Genomic DNA, 17,716 nt, shown 5'->3' with positions numbered 1-17,716 from the left:
GAGTTTCGGCTGCAAAAAGACTGGACTGGCCAAATATTCCATTCCAGCTTTACAAAGAAAACTAGAGGTGTGGGAATTCTACATACTTCTGTCATATCACTTATGTCCATATATTCAATCTCTTTTCTCTGTTCTGTTACTTCACCGAGCAGTAATTTCCATTTGCTAGCACCGATGCGATCTTTACTATCAGTTTTTTGTGCCTTTCAAATTTTAGTACTTTCGTAATCTCTAACCTGCTCTGCATGTGTATCACGCCAACGTTTTTGAACCTCTTTACAATGTTCAACTTTGTCTTCTACTCTTTGTCTTTTATTTCTGACCCTGCTTGGAGCTGAGAGCGCAGGAACTGGGTCTGACAATAGCATTCACATGAATGAGAAGTGATTGGACTGTGGGTGTGGTTGTAAATGTTTGAGAGGAGGGTGGGACTTGTTAAAATCTCTTGGCAAAAAGTCTCATCTCGTGGGACCTGAAATTCTCTCGCAGGAGTTTTATCTCCAAGAAAGTCTCATCACAGAAGTTCCTTTTATAACAGAGAGACAATTTCTTGCCTACGATTAAATCTTGTAAGTACAACGCTACTGTTATTTCCGACCATGCCCCTTTGATTTTGGAGCTAAAATCATTATGCCCCACATACTCATCTCGCAAATGACATCTTAATCCCCTTTTATTAGCAGACGAGAACTGTGCAGAATTTATACTCTGGGTGGGATTCTATTCCAGTGCAATACTGAGTTATAGTCTTGGTGTTTCCTTTAGCACATTTTACACTCACCGGCCACTTTATTAGGTACACCTGTTCAACTGCTTCTTAACACTTGTATCTAATCAGCCAATCACGTGGCAGCATTAGACATTGTCAGGTCAAACCAAGCATCAAAATGGGGAAGAAAGGTGACTGAAGTGACTTTGAACGTGGCATAGCTGTTGGTGCCAGAGTATTCTGAGTATTTCAGAAACTGCTGATCTACTTGGATTTACACGCACAACCACCTTTGGGTTTAGAGAGAGTGGTCTGAAAAAAGGGAAAATATCCAGTGAGTGGCAGTTCTCTGGGTGAAAATACCTTGAGAGATATGTGGAGAATGGCCAGACTGTTATGAGCTGATAGAAAGGCAACAGTCACAACCGAGGTATGCAGAAGAGCATCTCTGAACACTCAGATTTCTGGGCTACAGCAGCAGGAGACCACAACAGTGCCACTCCTGTCAGCTAAGAACAGGCAACTGAGGCTGCAATTCACACAGGCTCACAAAATAGGACAACAGAAGATTGGAAAAACATCTCCTGGTCTGATGAGTCTCGATTTCTACTGTGACATTCAGATGCTAGAGTCAGTATTTGGTGCCAACAACATGAAAGCATGGATCCATTCTGCCTTATATCAACGGTTCAGGCTGGTGCTGGTGGTGTAATGGTGTGGGGGATATTTTCTTGTCACACTTTGGGCCCCTTAGTACCAATTGAGCATCGTTTAAATGCCACAGCGTACCTGAGTATTGTTGCTACCCATGTCCATCTCTTTATGACTGCAGTGTACTCATCTTCTGATGGCTACTTATAGCAGGATAACACGCCAGGTCACAAAGCTCAGATCATCTCAAACTGGTCTCTTGAACATGACATTGAGATTACTGGACTGAAATGGCCTCCGTGGCCACCAGATCTCAATCCAATTGAGCACTTTTAGAATGTGGGGGGGGGGGGGGGGGTGTCCAACCAAGCACTAGGAAGGTGTACCTAATAAAGTGGCCAGCGAGTGTATGTGGACTGCCTGAGTGTACGTGAGGGTGTACTTGTGCATTCGGAACACTGATATTTGTCTTCATTTTTATAAAGCTGGTGACTCATCTCCAGATGCCTACTGTTCTGTTCCTAAAGGTCCATAGCAGCTCAGGGAAAGCCCCTTCATCCTGCCCAGCTAGAATGTCTGTACATATGCAATCGGTGCTCACAATGGATTAAATCCACCAACCCCCCAACCCCCCTTCCACCACAACTGTTGCCTTCATGAAAGTCAGTTGGCAAACAAGGCAGTGACATGAAACCTTCAGCGAGGAAGTTCTGCAGCCGCTGACATCACAGATAAACTACCGGAAAATTCCAGCAGCAGCTTCCTGTTTTGACAAGTGTCTCGTCATCAGGCCTGATCTGAGCGGTGGAAACGATTAAAAGACGTAAGAAAAATCCAGGAACAACAGAACCTGTTTGCATGGTGGTCAGGGGAAAGGTGAAGTGATGGAAATACACTGCCAAGTGCTCTCTTTTACAGGGAAGCAGGCTAATCTTATCAATCAGGTAACTTACAAAACCCCCACCCCCACCCCACCCCACCCCTTCTTTCTTTTGTGTTCCTCTCCACATTTTCACCAAACAGAAAACACCCTCCGGTCAGTTCTGGTGGTGTCCCGTGAGTTCCCCAATCTGATATGACATGGCCCACACGGAATTTCCTGAAGGTCAGCAGCTTAGCCAGACAAAAAGCTGCTTGTGGCTCGGTTACTCCGGAAGAAGGGTGGCAATGCCACTGTTAGTTACTCACATTTTTTTTTAAATGCAGCATAACAACTGACTTTACAAGAAAAGAGTTCCTCGCCGACTCTGAAACCACAAACGAAACTGAACAGGCGGCCTACAGAGTTGAGAAAAACCAAAAGCCTCATGGGGAGCAGCGGCAATAAGACACAGTGGAGTGTCGTTTGCTTTTTCTAGCCAAATGAGAAGTAATGATCTCACATGGAATAAAGTGGGGGGCTACAAAGCACTGAGAGAAAAGGTAAAGAAGTGGTAGAACACTGCAGATCTGAGAAGATCAGACCACCGGAGGGAAAACGTCAAGGCATCTACAATACAGCCGTGGCCAGAAGTTTTGAGAATGACACCAATATTAATTTTCGCAAAGTTTGCTGCTTCAGTGTTTTTAAATCTTTATGTCAGATGTTTCTGTGGTATACTGAAGTAGAATTACAAGCATTTCATAAGTTTCAAAGGCTTTTATTGACAGTTACATTAAGTTTATGCACAGTCCATATTTGCAGGGTTGGCCCTTCTCTCTTTTTCAAGACTTCTGCAGTTCGCCCTGGCAGGCTGACAATCAATATTTGGGCCCAATCCTGACTGATGGCAGCTCATTCTTGCATAATCAGAATTTGGGAGTTTTTGTTTGTCCACCCGCCTCTTGACCACAAGTTCTCAATGGGATTTAAGGTCTGGGGAGTTTCCTGGCCATGGACCCCAAATTTTGATGTTTTGTTCCCCGAACCACTTAGTTGTGACTTTTGCCTTATGGCCAGGTGCTCCATCATGCTGGATTGTTCATTGTTGGTCACCAAACTGTTCTTAGATGTTGGGGAGAAGTGGCTCTTGGAGAAGGTTTTGCTGTCATTTTGTATTCATGGCTCAGGATCGGGGCTCCACCAGGGCAGAGCTGGCTCAGGAATGGCAGCAAACAGGCAGGTGTGAGTGAGGCAAAGTCTTTTGGAGGATGGCCTGGTGGGTGTCAAGAAGGGCAGCAAGAAAAACATCAGGGACAGAGTGATATTCTGGGATTGGACTGCTGAGGGCTGCTGAGGTCAAGTCATTCTCTCTGATGAATGTCCTTTCTGATTGTCCGGAGAAGAAAAGGTGAGCGGTGCTACCATCAGTGCTGTGTCATGCTAACAGTAAAGCATCCTGAGACCATTCATGTGTGGGGTTGCTTCTCACAATTTTGCTTAAGAACACAGCCCTAAATAAAGAATGGGACCAAAACCTCCTCCGAGAGCAACTTCTCCCAACCACCCAAGAACAGTTTGGTGACCAACAATGAACAATCCAGCAGGATGGAGCACCGGGCCATAAGGCAAAAGTGACAATTAAGTGGCTCAGGGAACAAAACATCAAAATTTGGGGTCCATGGCCAGGAAACTCCCCATTGAGAACTTGTGGTCAATCCTCAAACAAAAACCTCCAAATTCTGACAAACTCCAAGCATTGATTATCCAAGAATGGGCTGCCATCAGTCAGGATTGGGCCCAGAAGTTGATCCCAGGTGGTGCAGTGGTAGTGCTGCTGCTTTGCAGTAAGGAGACTGTGGAAGATTGTGGGTTCGCTTCCTGGTTCCTCCCTGTGTGGATAGCGCTTTGAGTACTGAGAAAACTTTTGGCCACAATTGTACATCGGGTGAGGGTGGGCACCAAGGAATAAAGCTAAACAATATCAGGAAAAGATGCCTGGAATTAAGGGTGTAGAATATGGTGAAAAGGAATGGGTGAGACCTTTAGCAGAGCTCTTAGATCACACAGGATGAAGTTCCTTACACGAAGAGTCCACCCAAAAATTCTCTTTTTTTAATAAGATGTTTACCCCTTAGTGTTGTGTAAGTTCACACCTCACAAGAACGAGCTCAAAGTTCAGTTCACACCGATTAAAATGAATTAATGACCCATGAGTTTACTTTCTTCAATTTTGCATGCCTTATATTAGGCTATTACAGTGTTCTTGTATAAAATACAATAATTATGAAGACTTTTTTAATTTAAATACACGTTACTGAGTTCTACTCAGCAGCATCCATCCATCCATCCATTAACCAACCCGCTATATCCTAACTACAGGGTCATGGGGGTCTGCTGGAGCCAATCCCAGCCAGCACAGGGTGCAAGGCAGGAACAAACCTTGGGCAGGGCGACAGCCCACCGCAGGACACACACACACCCACCCACTAGGGACAATTTAGGATCGCCAATGCACCTAACCTGCATGTGTTTGGACTGTGGGAGGAAACCCACACAGACACGGGGAGAACATGCAAACTCCACACAGGGAAGACCCCGGAAGCGAAACCAGGTCTCTTTACTGCGAGGCAGCAGTGCTACCACTGCACCACCGTGCGGCACACCCAGCAACAAACACGTATAAATATGCTAATATCCATCCATCCATCCATTTTCCAACCCGCTGAATCCGAACACAGGGTCACGGTGGTCTGCTGGAGCCAATCCCAGCCAACACAGGGCACAAGGCAGGGAACCAATCCCGGGCAGGGTGCCAACCCACCGCAGGATATGCTAATATCCTCCCAGTTAAAAAAGACATTAAACAGATGCGTGTATCCATATAAATTTCCACTCTGTTTCCAACCGTGTGACACAAATGGTGACTGTGTAGCCAGCGTGTAGGTGAACTAACTTATTATGCTGCTGGTCAAAATTCGTATCAAATATTGCATGTCCAACGGAGAAAAATATAAAGTGGCCTCATGAAGTCCAACGTTTTCCTAAAAGCGAAAGCGGAGTTTCACTGTATGCTCGTGTCAGTGGGAATGCAGCTTTAGCACAAGCAGGCAGACACAAACAGTGCGTATTTGATTTTATGTTATTTTTTCCAAATACAAATAAATGGCAAAACATTCGTACGAAATAAATATTTGTAAAAATCCACTATTTGTGCTTATCCGAATTCTGTATTTGGATCCCCTCACCCCCCACCCTACATTACAGGGAAATGCAAGACATTTAATGTGGACCTTAAACAGATCCAGAATGTCACCTAAAGCTGAACTCGCTCACATTCAAGTTTTCACTTGCAAATACATTACGTTAAATTCACCATTCTTAGAAAAATTAGCTTGTTCAATGAACACGCTCTTTTGAACGAGATCATGCACAACACTGTTACGCCTTGTAAGTCTAAAGTGATTGCTGAGAATTTTTTTTTATTTAATCATTTCATGGAGAATGAAGATAACAAAGTTTCTGGTAGAACGAGACCCCATGGTGACCAAGGCTGGACGACAGCAGACATCATCAGAAATGTCCATATTCCACAAATCAAGCCATCGAGTTGTATTCTCACAATGTGCACAACATGTATTTTATGCTAAAACGCTGCTAAAGTAGGAAACACGTGGACCTCAAACAGAACCACCATGACACCTATCAGGGTCCCCAAGCAGTGGGAAGCCACAGCTGTGGCAAATGAAATGGAAATCCCTGCGGTGTTCAAATCGGGTCGGCATCGCAAGAGACCAAGATGTCTTATCGAGTCCGATGGATCTGACGCAGAAGCAGATGATCAGGAATCCCAAGATCCAGAAGTAAACTTCCGAAGAGACACATGTCATGTTATGATGGATTCCTTAATTTTCTAATTTTGTTTTGAAAGCCTAAACAACATACGTCGCCTTTTTTTTTGTCTAATTTTAAACTTTAGGTGCATGAGCACGGAAGGGGACTCAGCCTCTTGAGAAATTTTGGATGCAAAATATTCAAAGGATCTGTCGCATCATTTGAAAGATGAGGTGATTCACGTCAAGAACATGTATGACGCAAATGTTGAGGTCCGAAGGTTGGGCGCTGTGATCGTTGATATCATGAGATACACATACAGAAATAAAAACGTTTTCCAAAAGATACGTTGACTCTGTTAGTAATTTAAATTCTGAGCTACCAGACCCTCCACACATCATGAGACACGACATGCAATACAGTATTATATAAATCAAATTATGGTTGTGCGAAATTGCAATGTGAGTAACGTTAAGTTTGAGTCTAGCGTTGGCACGTCACTCGATCAACTTGGGGAAACAAAATTATCGTAGTATGGAGCCAGGGGGCCCACAGGGGCTCAGCCATAATTGTCGGGGGCCAAAGATTTTCTGGACTGGGGCTGCCTCAAATGAAGGTTGTTCATACAGAGCAAGTAGAACAATTCCATTTTGGCCACATATCCTTCAGTTTTCATTACAAAATAATTTGATCCTACAGTGAGCACATCACCAGTCTCACTTTCTTAAGCAGTGCTCCTCAACCAAGCATTGAAGTATGGATGCAAAGGCAAGGGAGGAAGTTGTGAGTGTTTGAGGAACTCCTCGTCTGTCTTTGTCGTGATGTTTTTCTGGCATGTCAATGAGCCGTAATATTAGCCAGCAGCTCAAAGGCTCCATATTGAGGTTTACCTCTCATCATTCTTCATCATGTTTGGTTTGACGCTTGGTAGATGTCACCACTGGAATTCTGCTTTGCACCATCATGTCGTACAGTACGGCATTAACAATCTCTTTAGAATGAGGACAGCAGCCCAGGTCAGTCGTCCTTTGTCACGTGTGCATTCTCGATGCTGTACTTAATGCTCGGCAGATGTTGCTGCTGTTCTTTTCTTTTCTGACATGTCAGTCTTTCAAGTAGTTTGAGGTAAGAACCCTGGTAACTTTGCAGAGGTTGCCGCTATCTACATTTTTTGGTTCATCAGCATGTATTTCATCTTAAGCTTTCAAGTAAGATCAGGCGCTCCAGTGGTTCACAAGTAATCATGTGACAGATGGACACATGATTATTAATGTCTTGCAGCTGGTAGAGTTGAGTCCAGTACGACTCCTAGGTCCTTCTCATAAGGGGTACTATCAAGTTTCAGACCTCCCATTGTGTATTGAAAGCTAACATTTTTACTTCCTACATTTCATACTTTACATTTAATTCCATTACATTTCATCTGCCACAAATCTGCCCAAGCCTGTATGCTGTCCAATTCCTCTGCAATGACTGGAGTGATTCTAGAATTACTGTACATCCTCCTAGTTTAGTATCATCTTCAAACTGAACCACCTTGGTATGTATAGACAGATAGATTGATAGAATGGGCACAGACAGGCTCAGACACTGGTATAAAAGCACTAAAGAGTTTTTATTTGTGGGAAAAGCTTCCTTTGTAAATGTTTCCCACCACAGCCACAAGCACAAGAACAGTACAGCAAGCACCCAGCAACTCTTTATCTTCTTTCTCTCTCTCTCTCTCTGCCACACCTCTCTGCCTTCTCAGCTCCTTCTGGCAATTTTTGTCTTCCACCTCCTCACTTTTATGTTGCACCCCGTAGTACTTCTGATGGCCTGTTAGCATGGTCCACAAGCACTTCTGAGTGAGGTGGAAGCTCAACAAAGTAGAACTCTGCATTCCCTACAGCACCCCCCTGGTGGGACCCATGGAACCTAAAAGGGCTGAAGTCTGCAAACTCCAACTCCAAGCATGACCAGCTGGAATCTGCAAATCAGCGGGGCTACAAATCAGGGGGGCTGACATCTAGAGATTTTGGGAAGATAATGCCCTGTGCACACTCTCTACCCCAGTCCTTCCACGATAGATAGATAGATAGATAGATAGATAGATAGATAGATAGATAGATAGATAGATAGATAGATAGATAGATAGATAGATTTTCTGATTTTTGATATCTTTTCAGGCCTACAGATGGCAAAATTCTGTTTGTAAATTGTATGTACCTGAGATGGAATCAAAGATCAATATGGCTGGTAGAAAATAACAAAAGCCCACTATCTGAGATTTTTGAATACAATATTGAAGGCCTGCGGTGGGTTGGCACCCTGCCCAGGATTGTTTCCTGCCTTGTGCCCTGTGTTGGCTGGGATTGGCTCCAGCAGACCCCCGTGACCCTGTGTTCGGATTCAGTGGGTTAGAAAATGGATGGATATTGAAGGCATTCATTATAAGTACATTGTCTTGGAGCAAGATATGTTGTGTGCTGGGGACATTTAGAGTAAAGAACCCTCAAACCTTAAAATTCAGCTAAATTTCAATACAAATTGGCCCATTCTGGGCAATAAAATGAAATGATAAAAAGTACCAACACTCAGCACGCATTTGTTCAACACAAATGACATCAAAAATATTTAAATATTCTAAAATTGTATAAAATCATTCAGTGTCTTGTTTTGATTATGCTTGATTTTATCAGACAAGAACAAAACCAGATTTTAAACCATGTAGTGTAGTAAGCTCCACTAACTCATATCCAGTGTACAGTTCTGTCTACTTGTGACACAAAACTAAACTCCATAGTGGCTCTTTAACTATACCATAATTACTAAAACTAAAACTGAAACTAATAGATAAAAAAATAAAATAGAAATGTATTTGTGAAATAAAAACTAAATTAAAACTAAAAACACATAATGAAGAAAAACTAAAACTTAACTAAATTTCCAAGTTAAGGACAGAAAAAATATAGACATAAAAACTAATATCAAAAGGCAAAACTATCATAACCTTGCTAGGGAGGATCGATATTGCTCAGACTTTCACTTTTTCTTTCATAAGAGAAGCACTGTTTATAAATCTTAACAATTAAGTCAGTTAAAATGATGGAAAACCAAACCCCTTCCATTGGCAGCAGTAACTGCAGCTCATAAAGAAAAGGGCTGGAATGAAAACCTGCATCTACTTCATTTGACACCCCCGTCCTGGAGGGCACACTTCTTGTTCACTTGAACGTTATCTGGTTTCCTGATAAGCTTGAACACATTCTTGTCATTTATGAACCCTTTTATGCTCCATCTAAGACAGAGGTATATTGTAATGTGGAAAGCCTATCAAGACACTTCATGCGTAGTCACTATATTACCCCTAACTGACTATGTGACCCCTAAGTCTCATTTTTATTACACATTTAGTTCTAATGGTAAAGCATGATGGAGGTGGTATCATCATGCAGTGGGGGTGTTTTTCGGTAGCAGAGACTGTGAGAGTCAACCGAGTTTAGGGAAGGCTAAACAGAACAAAGTACAGAGAAATCCTTCATGAAAACCTGGAGGGGTCTGGACCTCAGACTGGCCTAAAGGCTCACCATGCAACAGGACAAAACAAAGACAACACATGAGTGGCCGACGGTTAATTCGATTCAATTTTATTGTCCCAAGGGAGATATTTGGTTTGTCAGCAGTTTTTGTAAAGACACCACAACATATCACAAAAATCAACACTTGTTTCTGTAGTGCATTTCCATACACAGGATGTAGCTCAGTGTGCTATACAAGGTGTCAAAGAAATCATTCCAAGCCAATAAAAACAAGGGGAGCATGGTGGCGCAGTAGTAGCACTGCTGCCTCGCAGTTAGGAGACCCGGGTTCGCTTCCCGGGTCCTCCCTGCGTGGACTTTGCATGTTCTCCCACGTGTCTGTGTGGGTTTCCTCCGGGCGTTCCGCTTTCCTTCCACAGTCCAAAGACATGCAGGTTAGGTCCATTGGCCATCCTTAAATTGTGCTTGGTGTGTGCCCAGGGTTTGTTCCTGCCTTGTGCCCAGTGCTGGCTGGGATTGGCTCCAGCAGACCCCTGTGACCCTGTGTTAGGTTATAGCAGGTTGGAGAATAAAAACAAATTAAAATTAGATAAGAATAGTAATGACTAATGTAATGGATGCCACTGCTGAACATTTATTCCCCCAGTACACCAGAGGGCAGCATCCTTGGGATGGGATTCCCCGCACAGACAGCCGCATCTGTAGTCCCGTGGGGAAGCGGCGTGACCAGGGGGGGTCTGGGGTGGGCACTGCCCCCCCAGGGACAAGCTGTGCCCCCCCCTGAGAAATGCTCTGTCTGTCCAATGAAAACTCTGGAGAAGAATAACATTTGATTTTCAAAACTGAGTTGATTTCCAATCGGCCCATTTGAATTTGGGGCGTATCCGTCAGTGTCTCCTCCACTAGACAGGCACCGTGCTGCTCACGGTTCACTTTGCCGCACATTTTGCAGCACGTTTTGAACCTGTTGACTGCATTCTTTAATTAAAACAGCGTATACGTTCCATTCTTCTTTTATTTTCTGGTTGGTAACACCAAAGGCTATGCATAGGTGGCTTATTAAAAAGCAGACATCTTCAACCTCTGTCCCTCCGCAAGCTGCTGGCTCCACGGTTGAGCCCAGCACCTCTGCTACCAACACGGAGCACAGCACACCCACGACAGGAACTGAAACTGCAAAAGATGTAGATAAGCCTACACAATCCTCCAGCTCTGCGCCCGTGTCGGGTACTCCAAACCTCTGCCTTCAACAAAATACACAGTCCGGTCTGCCTGACTTAAATATGGATAGGCCATCCCAGCAAGTTTTAATTAATTATCCCAAGCGCGCATTTGGAAAGACACTCAGATGTTTTAGTGCAAGCTGGTATCAGTCTCGACCATGGCTTGAATATTCTGTTGTCCGTGATGGCAGGTTTTGCTTTGCCTGCCGCAAATTTAATGTTTCGGACCATGAGGACATATTCACCAAACATGGTTACACTAATTGGAAAAAAGCTATAGAAAAATACGGTGGCAGCTTCCACAAACACGCGTCTAGTATCCCGCACGTCAGAACCATGTCTGCATCACAGCACTCATCATTGGTGTGTCTTCAGCTGCATGCGAAAGCTCTTTCTCTACTTTGAACCGCATTCTCACTCCACTCCGCCGAACAATGCTGCATTCAAGAGTAACCGCAGACTGGTCCTGTAGATAACATCCAGGTTAAACACTGGAAACTGATGTCCTATAACCTCCCATGACTACAATAAGCCACGTTTCTGTTCTTGCTCTCATATGTTGTATACATTTGACTTTATTGATATTTACCTTGTAGATGTAGTTCTATATTTGTTCATCAAAAAATAATAATACAAGTTCCATTGCCTCTGTTAATTTTATTGAACATAGGTTATGATTTATGCCATAATTTGTGCTTTTATATGTTATATAAAACTATGTTGTTATTATTATTTGACCCCCCTACAAAAATGGGGATGGATTGATGGATATTTTTTGCCCCCCCAGACAAGCCAAATGCCTACCCACACATGATGTTCTGGTCACACCTCTGCTGTGGGGGCAGACCTGCTGGGTTACATGGGGGATGCCAGTGGGTGCTGTTGGGATTTGTAGTCCCTACTTTCAGGGACATCCTATCAACCCAGAAGAGCTTCCAACGGGCTATGCCCTAGCAGTAGAAGTAGTCCCATGGTCAGAGATAAAAGAAGCCGATTGATCAGAGGCAGGCGAGTCTGAGTCAGGATAAGTGCTGGACAACACTGGTCTGGGGGAGTCGAGGAGAAAGAACAAGAAAACGTTTGTTTGGTTGTGCTGTATTGGACTGTACTAAGAGGAAGAAAGCTGATAAATGTAAATAAAGAACATTTATTTGCACCTGGAACTGTTTTTGTGTAGCCGTGACTGGGATTTGGGGTGCAGTGGTACCCCCTGGTGGTCACACTAAATATCATACATAACATAAATACACTTACAATAGACATATAATTAATAGAGATGTGGAGTCCATTTTTAAATTTCTAAACATGAGTCTGATGATGAGGTCATGTGGCTGGGGAGTACAGAAAAAAATAGAAAAAATTAAAAAACACTCCAGATAAGTTGGTGGCAAAAAAAAAAAACAAAATCAGCAGGGGATCCGAGGTGAAAAGACCACCCAGCCTCCACTGGACATTCTACCTAACATAAATGTTGTTAAGTCATTCTTTATTTTTTTAGGCTTCGTCCCAGAAGATTCAATGCAGTGGGATAGTTCGGGGTAACTGCAACATGCACAGGACTTTGATCAGGCGGTGGTGAGGCAAAACGCCACCACAGAAAAACACGAAAATAAAACAGAGAAAAGCAGAGGTTAATAATGATTCAGTGACGTATATGATGATTTTACCAATATCCAGGTTATTAAGAGTAGAACTAAAATGTAGAAATGAAAAAGCTAAAGTAAAAAGTGGATTTTGGGGCTGTCAGCCTGGAGTGTCTCTATTGGTAAAGTGTTCCACATTTCAGGTGCATAACATCAAAAGCCTGCCTCAGCACTTCTTTAACGCTTAGCTCTTGGAATAATAAGCAGACCAACATTAGTGGATGTAAGTGAAATGTAGGAGGACGGGCACTCCAAAATACAGGAAGGGGCAAAATTTTTAAAAGCACTATATAATATTAGCAGTATTTCGAGCGAGCAAAGCAGCGGGTCCAGATGGAGTATCGCCACGACTGCTGAAGGTCTGTGCGCTGGAGCTGGGGAGTCCTCTACAGCGCATCTTCAACCTGAGTTTGGAACAGGGGAGAGTCCTGAGGCTTTGGAAAACATCTTGTATCACTCCAGTCCCAAAGATATCACGTCCTAGTGAGCTGAACGACTTCCGGCCTGTCGCTCTGACATTACATGTGATGAAGACCATGGAGCGGCTGCTGCTTCACCACTTAAGGCCACAGGTCCGCCACGCCCTCGACCCTCTGCAGTTTGCATACCAGGAGAAGGTGGGAGCGGAGGATGCCATCATCTATATGCTGCATTGATCCCTCTCCCACTTGGACAGAGGCAGTGGTGCTGTAAGAATTATGTTTCTAGACTTCTCTAGCGCCTTCAACACCATCCAACCTCTGGTCCTTAGGGACAAGCTGGCAGAGATGGGAGTAGACTCATACCTAGTGGCATGGATCGTGGACTATCTTAAAGACAGGCCTCAGTATGTGCGTCTCGGGAACTGCAGGTCTGACATTGTGGTCAGCAATACAGGGGCACCACAGGGGACTGTACTTTATCCGGTCCTGTTCAGCCTATATACATCGGACTTCCAATACAACTCGGAGTCCTGCCACGTGCAAAAGTTTGCTGACGACACTGCTATCGTGGGCTGCTTCAGGAGTGGGCAAGAGGAGGAGTATAGGAACCTCATTAAGGACTTTGTTAAATGGTGCGACTCAAACCACCTACACCTGAACACCAGCAAAACCAAGGAGCTGGTGGTGGATTTTAGGAGGCCCAGGCCCTTCCTGGACCACGTGATCATCAGAGGTGACTGTGTGCAGAGGGTGCAGACCTAAAAATATCTGGGAGTGCAGCTGGATGATAAATTGGACTGGACTGCCAATACTGATTCTCTGTGCAAGAGATGACAGAGCCGGCTATACTTCCTTAGAAGACTGGCGTCCTTCAACATCTGCAATAGGATGCTGCAGATGTTCTATCAGACGGTTGTGGTGAACGCCCTCTTCTGGTGTGCTGGGGAGGCAGCATAAAGAAGAAGGACGCCTCACACCTGGACAAACTTCTGAGGAAGGCAGGCTCTATTGTAGGCATGGAGCTGGACAGTTTGACATCTGTGGCAGATTGACGGGTACTAAGCAGGCTCCTGTCAATCATGGAGAATCTACAGCATCCACTAAACAGGATCATCTCCAGACAGAGGAGCAGCTTCAGCCACAGACTGCTGTCACCGTCCTGCTCCACTGACAGACTGAGGAGATCGTTCCTTCCCCATACTATGCGACTCTTCAATTCCACCTGGGGAGGTAAATGTTAAAATTATTCAAAGTTATTGTCTGTTTTTACCTGCATTTTTATTACTCTTTAATTTAATATTGTTTTTTGTATCAGTATGCTGCTGCTAGAGTATGTGAATTTCCCCTTGGGATTAATAAAGTATCTATCTATCTATCTATCTATCTATCTATCTATCTATCTATCTATCTATCTATCTATCTATCTATCTATCTATCTATCTATCTATCTATCTATCTATCTATCTATCTATCTATCTATCTATCTATCTATCTATCTATCTATCTATCTATCTATCTATCTATCTTAAAGTCAATTCTAAAGGACATGGGTAACCAGTGTAACAGCGCTAAGACTGGTGTGATGTGCTCAGATTTGTTTTTGCTGCATTCTGAACTCACCGCAGCTGGTTGACGTCTCTCTTAGATCGTCCTGTTAGGTGTTCATTACAGTGATCTCATTGGCTAAAAACAAAGCCTGAATTAATTTCTCAGTATATTGACATGTTATAAGAGGTCTAACTTTTTGCAGGGTCAATGATTACACCTAAATGTTTTACTTCCACCTTGACTTTTAATGCTAAGGGATCAAGTTTATTTCTAACTAGCTGTGTAAGCCTGTGCTGTAAAAAGCCCAGGCTCTTAGAAACCATGCATTCTGTCACTTCAATCAATCAATTGCATCAGTTGTGCATTAGCGGCTAAGCGAGGTTCTCTTTTTTCGGTGATTTCATTTTGCCGCCCTGCTTGCCTCCATTGTCTATCAGTGGCTAAGTGAGTTTTTCTTTCCTTGGAGGTTTCATTTTGCCGACCTGCTCGCCTCGCTTGTGTATTAGCGGTGGCGGTTACACTTTGGTGACAGAGTCACTTTCTTTGAGCTTCATGCTGTAGCCTCACACTTCCGGACCGGACAGTCAGACAGACACACTTACACGTGTAGACGTTTATATATAAGATATCGTTATTATTTCCATTTTTATCAACTGCTAAGATTTCAATTTTTTTCATTATTTAGATTGAGGAAATGATTACTAATCCAATCAGATAACACAACAATGAAGAACATAGCTATCCAAACAAGCTTAGATCAAGCATATTAGACATAAAAAGTAAACCAACATTGAGACTTGACTGATGATGAATGCTCGCTGTTCATCTTACGATTAAAGCCTGTAGATTGCTTATTAAAGTTGAACTTAGAAGATGGGTAGCAGTTGGGATGAAGGCGTATTTACATCATTTGCTTTCTATTCTTGAAACCTTGAACTTGCGACCTTTTCCTTCTTCCTCGTTTTCAACTTATTTTTTGGAGTCGTTGTACGTGATGAACCTTCTCCAAACACCTTTGCCCTGCACCTGCCCGCCAGTCAAGTCCTTTTCCTTCAGATCTTCTTTTTCTTTATCCATCCACCTCCACATTGGCCTTCCTCACTTTCTCTTCCCCTCTACTTCCATTCCCATCAGTCTTTTGTCCACATATTCATTGTCTCTCCTCATTACATCTCCGTACCCCTTCGACTTGCTTTTCCTGGACTTTCTTACATATTTCTCCTACTTTTGTTTTGTTCTCATTTCTAACTTTGTCCTTTTTTTGTAACTCCACATATTCACCTCAACATTCTCATCTCTGCCATGGCCAGCTTCTTCACCTGTGCTTCCTTTACTGCTGTGATGGATGACACACATGAGCTGGGAAGGAGCATGATTCCTTAAACAGGAGGGAGGCCAGCCACAAGAAACAGGGTGAAGATCATCCAGTTTTGGCCAGAAGACAGGCAGAAGGAGCCAATGTCAGAGTGGGTACAGTGGCGTCCCGGCTGGGTTGGACCTTGGAACAATAACTGGCTGGGAAGACATTATAATGGAAGTATGGGGGAAACAACTCAGCAGGACTACAGGCTTCATCAATGCAATAGCAGGTAGTTTCCCTTGGCTATTGAACCTATGCAGATACCTGCAAGGCACGCTGGATATTACAGTCCTCTGGAACAGCCTTGTGGGTTAAGTGGGGCCCACCAGGGGATGCTACAGAAATTCCTCATCCCTGTTGTGTGAGACTTCTCTTTGACCCGGATGTACTTCCATTGGGCCATGCCCTAGCACTGGAAGTACTCCCTGGTCTGGGATAAAAGGGGTTTCTCAAGCTCATCTAGGTGAGTCAGAATCAGGAAGAAATGGACAGTGTAATTGGGAGGTGGAGAGGAGGAGAAGGAAAAGAGATAGCGTGAAGAGATTTGTGTTTATTACACTTATGGAACCTTTGTACGAGGTACTTGTGGAATTAAAACATCTTTGTGTCTGTGAGGTCCTGTCTAGAGTTGGGCACTCTATGGCACCCTCTATGGTTCACTCTGCCCATGTCACAGCACCATAAATCATGGCCAGTCTTACCACTCTTTTAAAAAAGTACCCTTTACTCTTCACTACAATACTCCTGATGCCTTCTTCCAAATTTTTCCATCCACACTGCACTCAGTGAGGTTTCTCTGCTTCTAGTTTTCCATCTATCCACTCTTTTCAATAACTCTCTCTGCAGGCTAACTTCTGAATCCTGATCGCCATTAAACCTCAGATATTTCTGTCTTCTTCTTCCTATTTATCTTCAACCCTTGATCTTCCAAAGCCCTTCTTTATTCTTCCATCCTCCTCTCCACTTCCTTTTTTCCCCCTGCTACACAACACAGTTTCATCAGCAAAAAGCTTGCACCAGGGGGTCTGGTCTTTAATCCCACGACTCAACACATCCATAACCAGAACAAAGAGGTAAGGACTTCAAGAAGAACGCAGAACCTGAGAACTGGTGGCAACAATTGAAACTGAGAAAGCAGTGGGTGAGTCCCATTTCTGCTTTCTATAAGAATTGCTTGCTAAACACGTCTCTGACATTGGATGGTTGAAACCTTCTTGTTTTGCAATTTGATTGATTCTGTTTTTGTTGCTGACATTATGATTTCAGAACCTAAGCAAAGGCTGACTCAACACATGATTTATAATGACAGGACTCACAACTTCCTTAAGCTGTGGTGGCAACTCAGTGAATGAGCCCTCTTGAGTGGCCCACACCAGAACCCAAACTTGAACCCAATCAAACATCTCTGGTGAGACCTTGAAAATCAGTGAAGTGCGGTGAGGTTCATGGCTGGTGAGGCATGGACTCCTTCAGAGTCAGATTTGCAAATATATGAACCCAAAAGAGTAGCTTATTCACTTATCAACTGGCACATTGACTACTGGGTATGTTTCATATCTCATCAGCATTCTTTACACACACACATAGGTGAAGAACATATTTGGCTAAGAAAGAACGTTACATTTATAGCAGCGGAGAGAGCGTATTTGCTCCGCACCCTCCATGTGTTCTAAATTTGCCGTTGCAATTCCGCAATTCATGCTCATTTAATACAAATGAAAGTACTGAGTGGTGAACCAAAAAAAAAGCGCATTTCTATTTCGACCTTAACTGAAATATTTAGTTGTTTTTAAAAGCTTTTAATTCTGATGCTTTAATCAATTTAAATACAGATTTTTCAACAAAAGGATAACAAGAAAAAAAAAAGAATATTTTGTTTAAGGTTAACATTTAATTTTTAAATTTTGGATTTTATTATTTTTAGTCTGATCCCATTTTTTATAAAA

The sequence above is a fragment of the Erpetoichthys calabaricus genome, chromosome 9 (genome assembly GCF_900747795.2).
Source record: "Erpetoichthys calabaricus chromosome 9, fErpCal1.3, whole genome shotgun sequence".
NCBI lineage: Eukaryota > Metazoa > Chordata > Cladistia > Polypteriformes > Polypteridae > Erpetoichthys > Erpetoichthys calabaricus.
The sequence above is the reverse complement of the archived record's forward strand: the minus strand, read 5'-3'. Positions refer to the sequence as shown.